The following is a 14,983-nucleotide window of genomic DNA, read 5'->3' as shown; positions in this document are numbered from 1 at the left end:
CTTTCTCACGGTGACCAAACATGCTTGGACCCTTTCATGCTTGGGGAAAACCTTTGTTTTCGACTTTCCCACCTTACACGTGCTGGAGCAGGGTGGGCCTTCTGTGCTTCTCTCCCCTCCCTGTGGCATTTGCAAGAGCTCCAGCACTAAAGCCTGTCCCCCAGAGCTCTGAGACACTTCCTTCCCCCTCAGAGCAGGGCCGGTCTTTAGCTATGCGTGGTGTTGAGAGTTGGGGGTGTGGGTGTGTGTGTGTGCTGGCCAGCGTGTTTTCCTGTTTGTATTATGAGAGGAAGTTGGCTGTGAGTCAGCAGACACAGGAACTGTCAGCAACCAGAGGAAGACCCCAGCTTCTGGGGGAAGAGCAGGGGAGTGTGAGGAACCAGGTCCTATCTCTTCTTGCTGTCCCAGCTCAAGGAACAATTGTCATCTTCAGCCTCCTACAGCCCCACTTCCCCAGGGCCTTCCCTTCTAGAAAAAGGATGATAATAATAATTAATAATTAAAATGTCCATAATAATAGCTACCAATTATTGAGAGCTGCCTGTGTCTCAGGCCCTGTGCAAACACTGCTTTGCAAACTTCAATTACTCATCACAATATTCATATAAAAGAGGAAATTTTACGACCTTCGTTTTATAGATAAGGAGACAGGACCGTTAAATGACTTGATTAAGCTAGAAAGCGGCAGATTGTCCAAGTCACCCACAAACCCTGGACAGGACTCCTGAAACAGGTCCCTCCCTGTGCAGGAGGACCCCCTCCTTTCCTTCATATTGATGACAATGCTTCTCACCCTACAGCTTCAGCTATAAGGAATGAAATTAATCAGGGTCCCACTGCTTCCCTCTGGAAACTATGAATTCCTGATGTAAGACCAACCTGGAACAGGGCTTAGCAAGAGATCTGGGGACTTCCCTTAAACTGCATGATGGCCAGTCTGTGACCCCTCCTCCTAAGCTCTACGCTTTTGCTTTCAAAGCTCTCCCAGACCCAGGCTCCTGCCCTCTCACAGCAATTTCCCCCTTATCAAATCCTCTAGTTCTTTCCCAGTCCATCCAACCTCTTGTTGGAGGGCAGGTTGATCCTGCAAGAGAGGAACATTACTAGGGGTATCTGACCAAGGTGCAGAAATTCCAGCCATTAGATTTTGTTTCCTTTTGGCAGCCATGTAGCCATATGAACCCCATCTCACATAATGTTTTAAAATGCATAAAACAAAATATATAGGGGTATAAAGGAAACCAATTGTATTGCAATAAAGTTATAAAACTATTTTAATGTCATCTAGTAATGTATGTGCTTTTTTTATTAATGCTTTAAATAAGATCAAGTGTTAGGCTGATACCTTACATAATTTTAAAACAGTAATGAGCATAAATGATATTTTAAAGGTCTACAATATTGTGGTATGGAAACGTATGTGATTTCTACTCCTAACAAAGCTATAATTATGGCTAAAATAATATAAATACGGCTTGTCATCACCTTTGTAGCTGAAGGGAATGGTAAATATCACCAATTTTCCTTCCATTTGAGTTCCAAGTTAAGGACACCAGGGTCAAGGCAAAGCTACAAAGATTAAGACCTGGCTTCCTCTCGCAGGCTCTGCCCTCTCTTCCTCCACTCAGTGATAAGAGGTGGGTGGAGGGCTGGAGAGATGGCTCAGTGGTTAAGAGCACCTGACTGCTCTTCCAGAGGTCCTGAGTTCAATTCCCAGCAACCACATGATGGCTCACAACCATCTGTAAAGAGATCTGATGCTCTCTTCTGGTGTATCTGAAGATAGCTACAGTGTACTTATATATAATAAATGAATAAAAAAAAAGTTAAAAAAAAAAGAGGTGGGTGGAAAGCATCTAGATTGCACTTTCTTCTCTTTTTATTCCCAAATCATTCTCTCCTCCACCTCTTCCTCCTCTTCTTCCTCCTCCTCTTATCAATCTTCTCCCTGCTTTCTCCTCCTCTTTTTTTTTCTGTAATTTTTTAAAATTGGTTCCTGTGTCTGGATAGTTTTGTCTGATTGTATCTGTGCAGGACTTGCATGCAGTGTCTGCAGAGCCCAGAAGAAGGCATCAGATCCCCTGGAACTGGAGTTAGAGACAGTTGTGAGTTGCCATGTGGGTGCTGGGAATCAAATACAAGTCCTCTGGAAGAGATATCAGTGCTGTTAATTATTGAGCCACCCCCCAGTCCCCCCTGCTTTCTCTATTGCTCCATTTTGTCCCGCTTGCTCTGGTCTCCAAACCACCCACTTTGGATACATTTCTGTTGCGCCCCCCCCCCATCCTATATGTCTAGCCCTCTGGCTTCTGTCTCTCTGTGCATCTGGGTTCTCATAAGCCATCCCTGAAGGCATTGATCAGATTCAAGGGGATTCCAGCAGTCTAGACTCAGAAAGATAAGGACTGGTTCTCAACCTGTGGGTCACAACCCTTTTAGGGGTTGAACAACCCTTTCACAGAGGTTGCCTGAGATCATTGAAAACCACAGATGTTTACATTATGGTTCATAACAAAAGCAAAATTACGGTTGTGAAGTAGCAATGAAAATAATTTTATGGTTGAGAGTCATTACAACATGAGCATCTGTATTAAAGGATGGCATCATTATTCCTAATGATGGGCCACTGAGCTAGAGTCTCTGGATAAGGAGTGCCCGAGGGCCTCAGGCTCAGATGTGAGCCAAAATGCTTCTCTTCCCCCTTTCATTCTTAGCCTTTGTAAACATAGAAACAGGTCAAGGGCAGGTGGCTGGCAGTAAAGGCTGGGGTGGGAGGAGAGCGCCTCTGGAAGGAGGCAACGCTGAAGCCCCTGTGCGTGTGGGTGAAGGCACAGTGAGTCTTTCCCACACTTCGCCGTGGAGCTTTAATACAGAGGCTCTGGGTGGTGAGGCTTCCCTGTTTTCTTCCACCACCCATCTGAGCATTGCTCCGGTCTCCTGTGAGTCTCAAGAACAGGGGTGGCTCGGAGCAGGCCTGCTTCTGTAAGAAATGAATGAGTCCCAGGAGGGAAGAAGCCAGTATGAGTGGAAGGCTAGCATTGCTTGGAAAGTTCTCTTCTTTTCCAGGAGGCCAGCCTGGAGCCACGCCGCACCCTGAGTCAGATCATCACTACCTTCTTCCCAATAAGAACATCAGGACCAATCCAAGCTCACTGAAGAGATAACTGAACTGGATGTTGTTAAACAGCTCCTGGCTGCCTGCTCTATGGAACCCAAATAGAAGCTTTAGGACCCACAAGAATGAAAGTCTCCATACAGACATAAAATATGAACAGCTCTTTCAAAGCCGTACCTCACAGAAGGTCCCAGAACCCACGACAGCCCTTCTGAGCCACTGCAAACTTTAGCCGTTAGGCTCATCCCCCAGTACGTTATCTCTCCACGCCTTTTCCCCAAACCAGCCCAGTCTTTTTCTTTCCCATGTCCTTCACTGTGTGGTTTGATTTGGTCTCTGGCATTTTGCAGGCAGACAGAAAGAAGTGTGATATTGGGAAATACTAGATTTTAACTCTAGCATAAGGGACAAAAGGGCATTGTTGAGACAGAGACGGGCCAGAACCAGTGCAAAGGGGCAGAACACCTCCTTCCATGATGGCAACACCTCTCTTTTCCTCAACCCAAACACGACTACCAGCTTCTTTATCTCTCTAGAACTCACTTTGTTCACACAAAGTAGGTGTCACATCGAGATTAGTAACAAAGTATCCCTGGGCAGTGGTGGTGCGGTGGTGCGTGCCTTTGACCCCAGTACACAAGAGGCGGAGGCAGGCAGATCTCTGTGAGTCGGAAACCAGCCTGGTCTACAGAGCTAGGTCCAGGATAGGTAAGGCTACACAGAGAAACCCTGCCTCAAAAACAAAACTAAAAGGGGGTGGGGGGGAGGAAGAGGGAGAAGTCTCTGCAGTAAAACAACCCTGGCACTGGTTCAACCTGCTGTGTGACCTGAGCGAGTGACCTAACTCTCTGCGCCTTGGTTTCCTTTTCTGAATAACTGGAACTGTAGCAGGCTCTTGTGAAGATCCGTCCATGGAAATACATGAGTCATGTATGGAATGGGCCTGATTCACAAAGGCTTAGTAAGTGTCCCCATTCCTTGCTGGCGTCCTTTCCTGTCACTTGCCTGGTAACTCTGGAAATACATTCTGCTTGCCTACTTAGTACCCCATCACCCTGGCACCCCCTGTGGCTGTTTTAATCAGTCTGCTGTGGCTTCTCATTAAGGCAGGATAAAAGGAGGGAACATTAAGGGGCTATGCAAAGGAGAGGCAGAAACTGTTCCCCAGCTAAGAGTCAAGAATTGGCGAGGCGGTGGGAGCACATGTCATCAATCCAGCACTTGGCAGGCAAAGGCAGGCAGATCTCCATGAGTTTGAGGCCAGCCTGGTTTACAGAGTGAGTTCCAAGACAGCCAGGACCACACAGAGAAAACCTGTCTGAGAAAACAAAACAAAACAAACAAATAGACAAAAACAAGAAGGAAAAGAAAGAAATCAAGTTAAGAATGGCGGCACGATTATCATTTGCCATGAAGGGTGTCTATGTATAGACAGTACCCCTTTTATATATCAAATAAAAACGTTTAAAACAACAAACCATGCTCAAAGGCTAAATATGTATGGGCTTTGAGTGCCGCCTGTCTCCGTTTCCAGCTGTAAACCTGCAATTGTCTATGAATTTCTCAAGGAACCCCACTTACAATAATGCATGAACTCCATGTTCAGCTTTTGAGAGGCACAGTTTTATTTTATCAAATTGCAAGCCTGTTCAAGGCACCCCAGGAACCACACTATGATTTCACTTACTGAAAAAAGTGATGGGGTGGTGGTAGTGTGTGTTTCTTCGCAGGCCTTTGAGATTTAATTTGAGAGGCACTAAAACTGTGTGATTCAGCTGCTATTGAGACACTTAAGCGCGGCTCTCCTGATCTCATGCTTGGGTGCATATACCGTCCATTCCCTGAGTACCCCTCTTTCTACTACACCCCTGTTCAAATTTGTGTTAAAATCTCTTCTTAATAATTTTCAGCTGTTCTTCATATTAGACTGTGCTGAAACTCTTTTCTGGGGCACTTTCAAAGCTTCTGGCTTTACCTGAGTCTCAAAAGGCAAAGCAAAACAAAACAAAACAAAACAAAACAAAAACCCCTCACCTCCTCAGGCTCCTCTAGGTGGCGATATGGAGCTGTGTTTTTTAGCCCCCACCCCCTGCTGCCATTATGGTCCAGTTACTCTGATTACCTTCTCTGTTGTACTTCTACCACCTCCCCAGTTCCCAGCTGTCTTGTCGGTTTTACCACTCTTGCTACTTTTGGTCCTATTTCCTGTCACTCCTGGAACACCTCTGCCCCTCTAAGCATCCCCTGTAGTGTCCTCTAGGTCTCATTCCTTCCCCTGCCTTCATTCTTCCGGAGGCAAAGGGCACAGACTTAATGACTAAACTGGCTGGTTTTATAAGCCAGGACTCTCCTGGTTGTCTTAGTCAGGGTTTCTATTGCTGTAATGAAACATCGTGACCAAAAAGCAAGTTGGGGAGGAAAGGGTTTATTCTGCTTAGACTTCCACATTACTGTTAATCACTGAAGGAAGTCAGGACAGAAACTCAAACAGGACAGGAGCCTGGAGGCAGGAGCTGATGCAGAGGCCAAGGAGGAGTGCTGCTTACGGTCTGCTACGTATAGCTTGCTCAGTTTGCTTTCTTATAGAACCCAGGACCACCAGCCTAGGAATGGCACCACCCACAATGGGCTGGGCCCTCCCCCATCAATCACTAATTGAGAAACGACGTATAGCTCCATGTTACGAAAAATTTCCTCAATGGAATCTGCTTCCTCTCTGATGACCCACACTTGTATCAAGTTGTCACAAAATCAGCCAGTACAACCACCATGCCTGCCAACCTTTATGTGGATTCTGGGGATCTGTCAGGTCCTCACACTGTCCCAGCAGGCACTTTTCCAACCAAGCCATCTGCCCAGCCCCTTGTTTCATCTTTTTCTCATATTTTCACCAAGCATCTCTGACCAGCCACTGCTCCAGGGTACAGAGACGGAACATTAGCGTATAGAGAGTGGGGAAGGGAAAATTCACCTAAGACTCCATCCCTAGCCCCAGAAAACATCATTACAGGTCAGGATGGAGCTTCACAGGAGTGACTCTGTCAGAACACATTGTTCTTAGAGGCAGATTCCCTGGCTCTGGGGCTCTGGGGGTCTGGGGAGATGTTCTGAAGAACTCTGCTTGAGTTGAGTTCAGAACAATCAAAACAAAGGGAAGTTAAGTGGACTGGGTGAAGAGCTGTGCTAGGTAGAAAAGTTACCAGTGCAAAGGCCCTGGGGTAGAAGCAGGCCTGGAGAGTATAAGGAACATGGGATGGAGTGGAGCACTGAGAAGAAAGGGACTTCGGGAGTTCAGTCTTGCAGGCTCCTGTAGTTCTTGGCTGGGATTTGGTCTCCAATCCATGAGCTCTGGGGAGCCTGGGAGAAGTTTAAGTACAGGGCACTCGGGTTTGAATTTTAAGAAATGGTGGTGCCAAGGTTGGCTAGAGTCAGTTGTACCCTCCCCACTACCAACTCTTCTGGCTTGAAGTCTGGGCCATTTCCCCCAGGCCCCAGAGTTACCCTTTATCCAACCCTTGCCACTCTGCCTTCCTTGCATTTTTGTGACAATGAGGTCATCATGGGGGAGGAGAGAGAGTTCCAGGCCTCTAAGCCTCCTTTATGTCGGTGAGCTGGGATAGTGAAGGGGGAGGGGGAGGGAACAGCCTGAAACACCTCCCTTCCCCCATTCCCAACCCCCACATCTGGGCCCAGCTCCTGCCACCCTAGGCTGTTGGCAGCATAGGTTGTATTATATAGAGATAATTTTATGCAGTTTTCCTGCGAGACATTTTATGAAGGTCATCTAGTACTACAGCCACCACAAAGTTCCTCTGGGGCCTTGGGCAAGTCTCTCTCTGGGACTCAGCTCCCCTATGCAGAAGTTAATGACAGCGCTGTTCAATAGAACTTTGTGCAGTGAAGGGCACATTTCATATCTGTGCTGTGCAGTGAGAGACCCCTAGGCCACATGTGGCCAGGAGACATCAGTGTGGCTGGTAAGCCAAAAGAACTCAGTTCGTGGTCTAATTGTGACTAAAGAGCCTCTTGTGCCTACCGGCTACCATGTGGGACAGCACAGGCCAATCTTACATGGTTTCAAGGATCTGGTAATATTTGTGGATCATCTCTACACGATCCCCTGGAAAAATACCCAGCATCCAACCTCCTCTTAACTCACGTCTGTATCCCAGACAGGTAGGGTTTGCAGCAAACTGACTGGGCCTCCCTATAAACACCATCTTCTCTTCCCTTCTTTCTGTCTTGAAAATGCAGAAGTGGGATTTTCACAAGAGGCAGAGGAATGGCCGTTATGACCTGAGGAAATAACTTGGAGTGACAACTCTTACTCAGCATGACACACTCCACACATATCCAAAGAAAGGCAAGGCCAGGTGGGTGCAGGGTAGTATTAGGAATACTTGGTGTATGCTAACTTCCCTGTCCTCCCTCCTTACAAACCACTGTGCTGTCCCTAGGTGAGTCCTTACTGGGGGCACAGAACTCTACAGGAATATGAAGCTTGGTCTGGAGATGGTGTTGTGCCCTGGTCTTGTACTGCTTATGAACCAGGTCTTTGGGAGTACCTAGAAGATGGGAGACTACTCCACTCTGTGCTACAACAAAAGACACTAGACTGAGTAATTTATAAACACTAGCAATGAGTTTCTTGTAACTCTAGACACTGGGAAGTCCAAGTTCAAGGTCTCGTGAGGATTTCTCTCTGCACATGAGACAGTGACTTGTTACTGCTTCCACTGGAGGAAAGAAGTGCTTTGGAGCTGGGCAGCAGTGGTGCATACACATAGTCCCAGTCCTCAGGAGACAGAGGCAGGCGGAGCTCTATGGCTTGAGGCCAACCTGATCTCCAGAGCAAGTTACAGAATAGCCAGGGCTACAAAGAGAAGCCCTGTCTCTAAAAGCAAAAAATAGATAGGTAGGTAGGTAGGTAGATAGATAGATAGGTAGATAGATAGACAGACAGACAGACAGACAGATAATAGAGTTTAAAAAATGTGTTGATGTCATGCAAAAAAGAAGGGGCAGGGGCTGGGGATTTAGCTCAGCGGTAGAGCGCTTACCTAGGGAGCGCAAGGCCCTGGGTTCGATCCCCAGCTCGAAAAAAAAAAAAAACCAAAAAAAAAAAAAAAAAAAAAAAAGAAGGGGCAAACTTTACCAACTCCTTCATAAGATCCACTCCCAACCACCGCTAAAGACCCCACATGCTAATGTGATTGACTAGGTTCAACTGGGATTTCGAATCGAGCATATTCAAACTATAGCAGAAGCAAGGCTAAGAGGGGCTTCTCTCAGCCTCAGCTCAGTCCCTTGAGTCTTCACCTGTGGATAATGCAGTGACTGTCCTCTTCTGGAACTACCTTCTGCCTGGTACTGTCTCTTAGCCCAGTGCCACCTACCCACTCATGCCGTATCTGTCCAAAGCATCTAAGAGGCAGACCCTGGCCTCACCCAGGAATACCCAGGCCTGAGGAGGCCCAGAGGACCCCACATCAAGGCACAGAGGCAACAACAGCCTTTTCATCCTCAAGCTCCATCCAACCTTTCTCAGGAAACTCACTGACCCTGGTATAAGGACAACTTTCCCTGAGCCTGACGTTTTATCTCACATACCTTGACTTGTGTCCCCACCTGTCAGCTCCCTATGTGTACCACCTCCTTACCCTACCATGTCAGCTCCCTTTCTCTCCCTATGAAGGTGGCATCTGCTTGGTTCCTGCCCTCTGGTGCCTTGACTTCTTTGGCTCCAGCACCAATGCAGGAGATGTCAGATTCGGGTTCCCACCATGACCACAGGAAGGAAACAGCCCACGGGGAAATATCTATTCTTAAACAAGTCTCCTAGAAGGGGACTGAGCTATGGCTAATATTGATGTGGGATCCAGGAAAGACAGGGTTGAGGAAAAAGAAATAAATGACAAGAGAAGATGCAAGGCAGGCTGGCGTCATACCCTGCGTTCTGGACTATGGCTTCCCATGAGCCTCAGGGACTCTGCTCCCTGAAGCACGGGATGAGACATCTCCTTAGGAGGCAAGGAGACAGCCCACCTTGTGATGACCCACATCTCTCAGCCACCATTTGCCTTCCATGGTCAGTGTTTCCCATGAAGTGAATATCCCATGCTTCTGGTTCTAGTATATGGTTTTTGGTGACACTTGGAAAACAGATTCTGCTCTATGCCTCTGTAACATTTCAGCTGATTCTGGAAATGAGCTGTGTGGATGGCTTTTCTCCAACTGGACACAGTCATCTGGACACAGTCATCTGGGAAGAAATTAATTGCAAGGCTACCTCCATCAGATTGGCCTGTGCACAAGTCTGTGGAGGCAATTTCTTGATCAATGATTGATGTGGGAGGAATGAGCCCACTATGGACAGTACCACCTTTGGTCAGGTGGTTCTGTGCAGTATAATAAAGGTCTAAGATGGTCCTGAGGTTACAAGCTGGGAGGAGCTAGCCCTGCCCCTCACTGGTTGTAGCACTTGGAAGAACAGGGCCCAACTTCACTAGGCAGAGCAGTAGAACTGGCTCTGAGGGCATGAGTGTGGGTTGGCCAGCACTGAGGACTTGAGACTAGGAGAGCTGACCTTGCCTCCTGCTGATAGCAGCACTGAGTAGCCCAGCCAGAGCAGTGCTGGAGAGCTCACCCTGGTGGTGGGATAAGGGCGGCTGGCCAGCTCAGCCTCCACCCAGGCCCAGATCCAGGGCTTTGGGTTATCCCACCCCAATATCTACATCATCTGTGAACTTTTGGGGGCATGTGAAAAGGCCAGTCCTGCTGTGTCCAAAGCTGCAGGATCTCCATGACACAGAGTAACAACAGGATAGCCGGGAGGAGTCCTGGTGAGGATCCAGTATTGATGGTGTCACAGAAGCCAGAAGTCTCTAACTCGTGGTCATAAACATTTACAAATGAAGATGTGTGGACAGAGGGGTGTACTGTGGGACACACTGTGATACACCACAGCTTCCACAATGAGATGTTTTCTAAGCTTTGTCTTGTTTAGTTTTTGTTTGTATATTTTTTATTGTTGCGGGGAGGGGGAAGGCTGAAAAGGTGGATTCAAGGAGACAGGGAGATGAGTGGGACTGGGGTGCATGATGTGAAACTTACAGAGGATGAATAAATAGTTTAAAAAAGAAGGAAGGAGGGGTTGGGGATTTAGCTCAGTGGTAGAGCGCTTGCCTAGGAAGCGCAAGGCCGTGGGTTCGGTCCCCAGCTCCGAAAAAAAGAACCAAAAAAAAAAAAGAAGGAAGGAGGGGTTGGGGATTTAGCTCAGTGGTAGAGCGCTTGCCTAGCAAGCGCAAGGCCCTGGGTTCAGTCCCCAGCTCTGGAAAAAAAGAAAAAAAAAAAAAGAAGGAAGGAAAGGTAGGTAGGTAGATAGATAGATAGATAGATAGATAGATAGATAGATAGATAGATAGATAGATAGCTGGATGGATGGATGGATGGATGGATGGATGGATGGATGGATGGATGGATGGATGGACGGATGGATGGATGTAGCTGAGCAAACCACGAGGAGCAAGCCAGGAAGCAGCATCCTCCATGGCCTCTGCTTCAGTTCCTGCCTTGAGTTCCTGCCCTGGCTCACCTTCATGATAGACTGTAAGCTTTAAGATGAATAAACCCTTTCTTCCCCAAGTTGCTTTTGGCCAGCGTGCTGGAAAGTTTTATGTCACTTGACACGAGTTAAAGTCATCTGAGAGGAGGGCACCTCAGCTGAGGAAACGCCTCCATAGGACCCAGCTGTAAGACATTTCCTTAATCAGTGATCAGTTGGACAGAGTCCAGCCCATTGTAAATGGGGCCATCCCTGGGCTGTGGTCCTGGTTTCTATAAGAAAGCAGGCTGAGCAAGCCATGGGGAGCAAGCCAGGAGGCAGCACCCCTCCATGGCCTCGGCATCAGCTGCTGCCTCCAGGATCCTTCCTGTTTGAGTTCGAGTCCTGACTCCTCTCACAGTGCTGTGGAAGTGTAAGCCCAACCTGCTTTGTCGTCATGGTGTTTCTTCACGGCAGTGGAAACCCTAAGACGACAACCACAGCAAGGGTCACACCTCAGACAACCACAGCAATAGAAAGCACATCTCAACCTCAGAGGCAGCAAGAAGGTAGCTGAAGGATTTAAGGAGAAAGGTTCGCATTGGTACAGTCCCTTCCATACCAGAGAAACTCCCCCTCGTTCCCTCCCCATTAATGTCTGTCTTCTGCACCAGGCGTGGCCTTCCTGTCTTCTTTTCCAAGAACGGAGTTGATACCCTCTATATGGTTCACGCCTCTTCAAGACTATACCAAATATTGTCTCCGGGATGGGAAAGGTCAGAAGGCCAGGAAGCAAGCCACAGTTCCCACTGCTGTCACTGTTCTGAGCCCGTCATTAGGTTCATCTCTCTCTTTGTCCCTTACCCTCAGCTGGCCCTTTGCAGAGCTGGGCACTGGCCCACGGAGGTTCTACAGGCTTTCCTGTTGGAGATAGCTGAGCTCTTGACTGTGTGTTCCTTTCAAAACAATCGTTGTTGAGGTTATCCATCACCAAACATGACAGTGTAGAGGTCCTAAGACATGCTACATGTCTTTCCTATTTTATTGCATCTACATGCATTACACTTGCAGCCCTGGCTCCCCATGGTCACCAGCAACCATGACCCTGGCAATGCCGTTCTTAGGCTATTGGTCCAATAGCACTAAGGTGGCTGGTTGTACTTCCAGCTTCCAATTCCGTGGAAAATTTCTGGGTCCCTAGAATAAAGGTTCTCCTTCTGTGGAAACTAGGAACCATAGCAGTCAAAGGCAGATGTCTTGGGGACAGAAACCAACTATTCTGAGAATTCAGGTATGAAATAGCCCACTCTCACTTCCATATTTGACTCTAAGATATGACATTTTTTAAAATTATTTTTTAGAAGCTGGAAAGATTGCCCATGGTTAATAATAACACTGGCTTCCAGAGGACCAGGTTCAATTCCCATCAACCACATGGCAGCTCATAAATGTCTTTAGCTCCAGCCTGGGGATCTGATATTCTCTTCTGATGTATACATATGGTACACATACAAACATTCAGACAAAACACCTGTACAAATAAAACATTAATTAAATAAATACTTAGAATTAACAAAAAAGAAAGAAAAGAAAAAAGAGGGGGCTAGAGAGATGGCTCAGGGGTTAAGAGCACTGCCTACTCTTCCAGAGGTCCATGGTTCAATTCCCAACACCCACAGGGCAGCTCACAACTGTAACTCCAGTTCCAGAGGCTCTGACACCCTCACACAGGTGCAGGCAAAACACCAATGCACATAGAGTAAATATAAATAATTTTTAAAATATTTTTAAAAAGACTTCCCTGCATTTAGGAAGCAGAGGAAGGTAGATCTCTGTGAGTTTGAGGCCAGCCTGGTCTACAAACCGAGTTCCAGAACAGCCAGGGCTACACAAACCCTGTTTCAAAAAACCAAAAAACAAACAAACAACCCCCCATCAAACAAAACATAAAACAGAAAGGAATACAATTTTTTTATTTTAAAAAATGATTATGGGGTTGGGGATTTAGCTCAGCGGAAGAGCGCTTGCCTAGCGAGCGCAAGGCCCTGGGTTCGGTCCCCAGCTCCAAAAAAAAAAAAAAAAAAAAAAGATTATTATTATTTTTTGTTTTTGCAATGACTTTCTTTTAATTTATTATTATTATTTTTTTTTTTACCACTTTAGCATTCTAAAGGCTCAGGAAGATATCATCGATCCTTCGGAGGTGGATCTAGATTAGACTGGAGACTGCCTCTGGGGCTCTGGGCACATGGAGTGTCTAACATGGCCACTGCGGGAGAGGGAAGCGCTGTCAAATACAACTTTTAAAGAAAGTTTATATTTTAAACACTTTTATTTACTTTGACACTGTAACTCTACCCTCTGACTCCCCTACATCCAGTTCATGTTCCTTCTACCTTTATGGGCTTTTGTTTGTTTGCTTATTAAAGATTTATTAATTTTATGTATAAGAGAACACTGTTGCTCTCTTCAGACATACCAGAAGAGGGCATCAGATCCCATTACAGATGGTTCTGAGCCACCATTTAGTTGCTTGGAATTGAACTCAGAACCTCTGGAAGAGCAGTCAGTGCTCTTAACTATTGAGTCATTTTCCAGCCATATCCCCCTCCTCTTTTTTTTCTTTTAATAACCCAACTGAGTCCAATTAGCAATGCCTGCATATGCTCAGGCTACCTCCCAGCTGCCACACTTCCAAGGAAAAATGACTTCCCCTCCCTAGCAGTTGCCAATAGTTCCCAGCTAAGGGCAAGGTGTCACATCCTTCCCCTAAGGGCCTACAATCTTTGTATAGAGAGGATCAAGTGCTGTTTAGAATATATCAGAAGCACCTCAGAGCCCAGCCATACATGTATCATGTTCCTGCCATCCTCTTCCCTGAGTGACCCAAGGCCTGCCCTCCTATTCCCCTTTGCTGGCTGCTTCTTGGTCATGAGGATACATTGGAGTTAGGATGATGAGCTTGTTACTAACCACCTCACTATCTCACACCAAATAATGAACCTAAGTCCTAAAGTATCCTGAAACTATAAAAGTCTTAGATGGCCTCATCTTGAACCTTCTGTCTATCTGTCTGTCTGTTTTGCTTTTTTGAGCTAAGGTGTCACATGTAGCCCTGGCTGGCCTTGAACTCAGAGAGATCCACATGCCTCTTGAGTGCTGGGATAAAAGGCATGTGCCACATATCTTCTTTGATAGGAGCACCATAGACAAACAAGATGAGTCCAAAGCTGGAGAAGGCACTGGCTTTTATTAAGGACAAATCATTTTCCTCTCCAGGGTTAAAGAGAGGCTTCAGTGCAGCCAACCTGCCCCCTGAGGCCTGAATGGCACTGGTGTTAGCTAAAGGCAAGCAGAGTCAGGGAAGTGAAACTCAGCCTGGAGGGAGGTGGCTGAGCACGGTACTTGTACAGCTCCAGTCCCTAGCACCTGGACCTCTCTCTGAGTGGCAGAGATGCTCACTTTGCATTACATCATTCTGCCTCTTTGTCGGGAAGCTCCTGGCCGCAGGTGCTGCAAAGGGGTTTACTTGAGACCCAGAGCTTTGCACATTCAGTGCCCACCCCCAAGTTTCCATCTCTGTCACTGACTCGTCCTTAGGAATCAGCCTCTTGCCAGGTGGTGGTGGCACACATCTTTAGTCTGAACATTTGAGGAAAGCAGGCAGATCTCAGAGTTCAAGGTCACCCTTTTCTACAGAGGGAGTTCCAGGACAGCCAAGGCTACATAGAGAGACCCTATCTCAAAAAACAAACAAACAAACAAATAACAACAACAACAACAACAACAACAACAAGGGAATCAGGCTCCAAACCAACCAAACACTCCATCCTTTATTTCCTAGGAGTCAAGGAATAGCCACACTTCTTCCACTTTTGTGGAGAAAAAGCTGCTGCCTGGGATCACTGCTCTGTGCTTCCACTTCCCTCAGCCACTGTCCTTCCCACTGCCCCAGCAGTGGCAGCAGTCGCCTTCCAACTCACCAGCAAAGCATACACTTAACCTCTGCAGTCAGGCTGGTGTTTCTTCCTTAACTATCAAGTGGCCACAGGGACTCTAAGAAGGCTCCTTGGTATCTGCTCCTGTTCAAAGGTTTTTACTTCTTTTTACTTCTGACTCGTTGGAAAGTGACCCCTCACCTATAGCACCTGACCTCCTTTCACACTCTAGCCAGTTCTCTCCAGATAGGAGCAGGTTAGAGTACTGTGTTCCCAAGGCCTTGATACCCCCTCCCCCTGTACTCATAAACAAATGGTCACTAGTCTTGCTGATGAAGTACCCCTCGAGTGTGGCCATTGTGCTGAAAGCTGGGCCAGCACCAGGGT

The sequence above is a fragment of the Rattus rattus genome, chromosome 15 (genome assembly GCF_011064425.1).
Source record: "Rattus rattus isolate New Zealand chromosome 15, Rrattus_CSIRO_v1, whole genome shotgun sequence".
Lineage (NCBI taxonomy): Eukaryota > Metazoa > Chordata > Mammalia > Rodentia > Muridae > Rattus > Rattus rattus.
Note: the sequence above shows the minus strand (reverse complement) of the source record.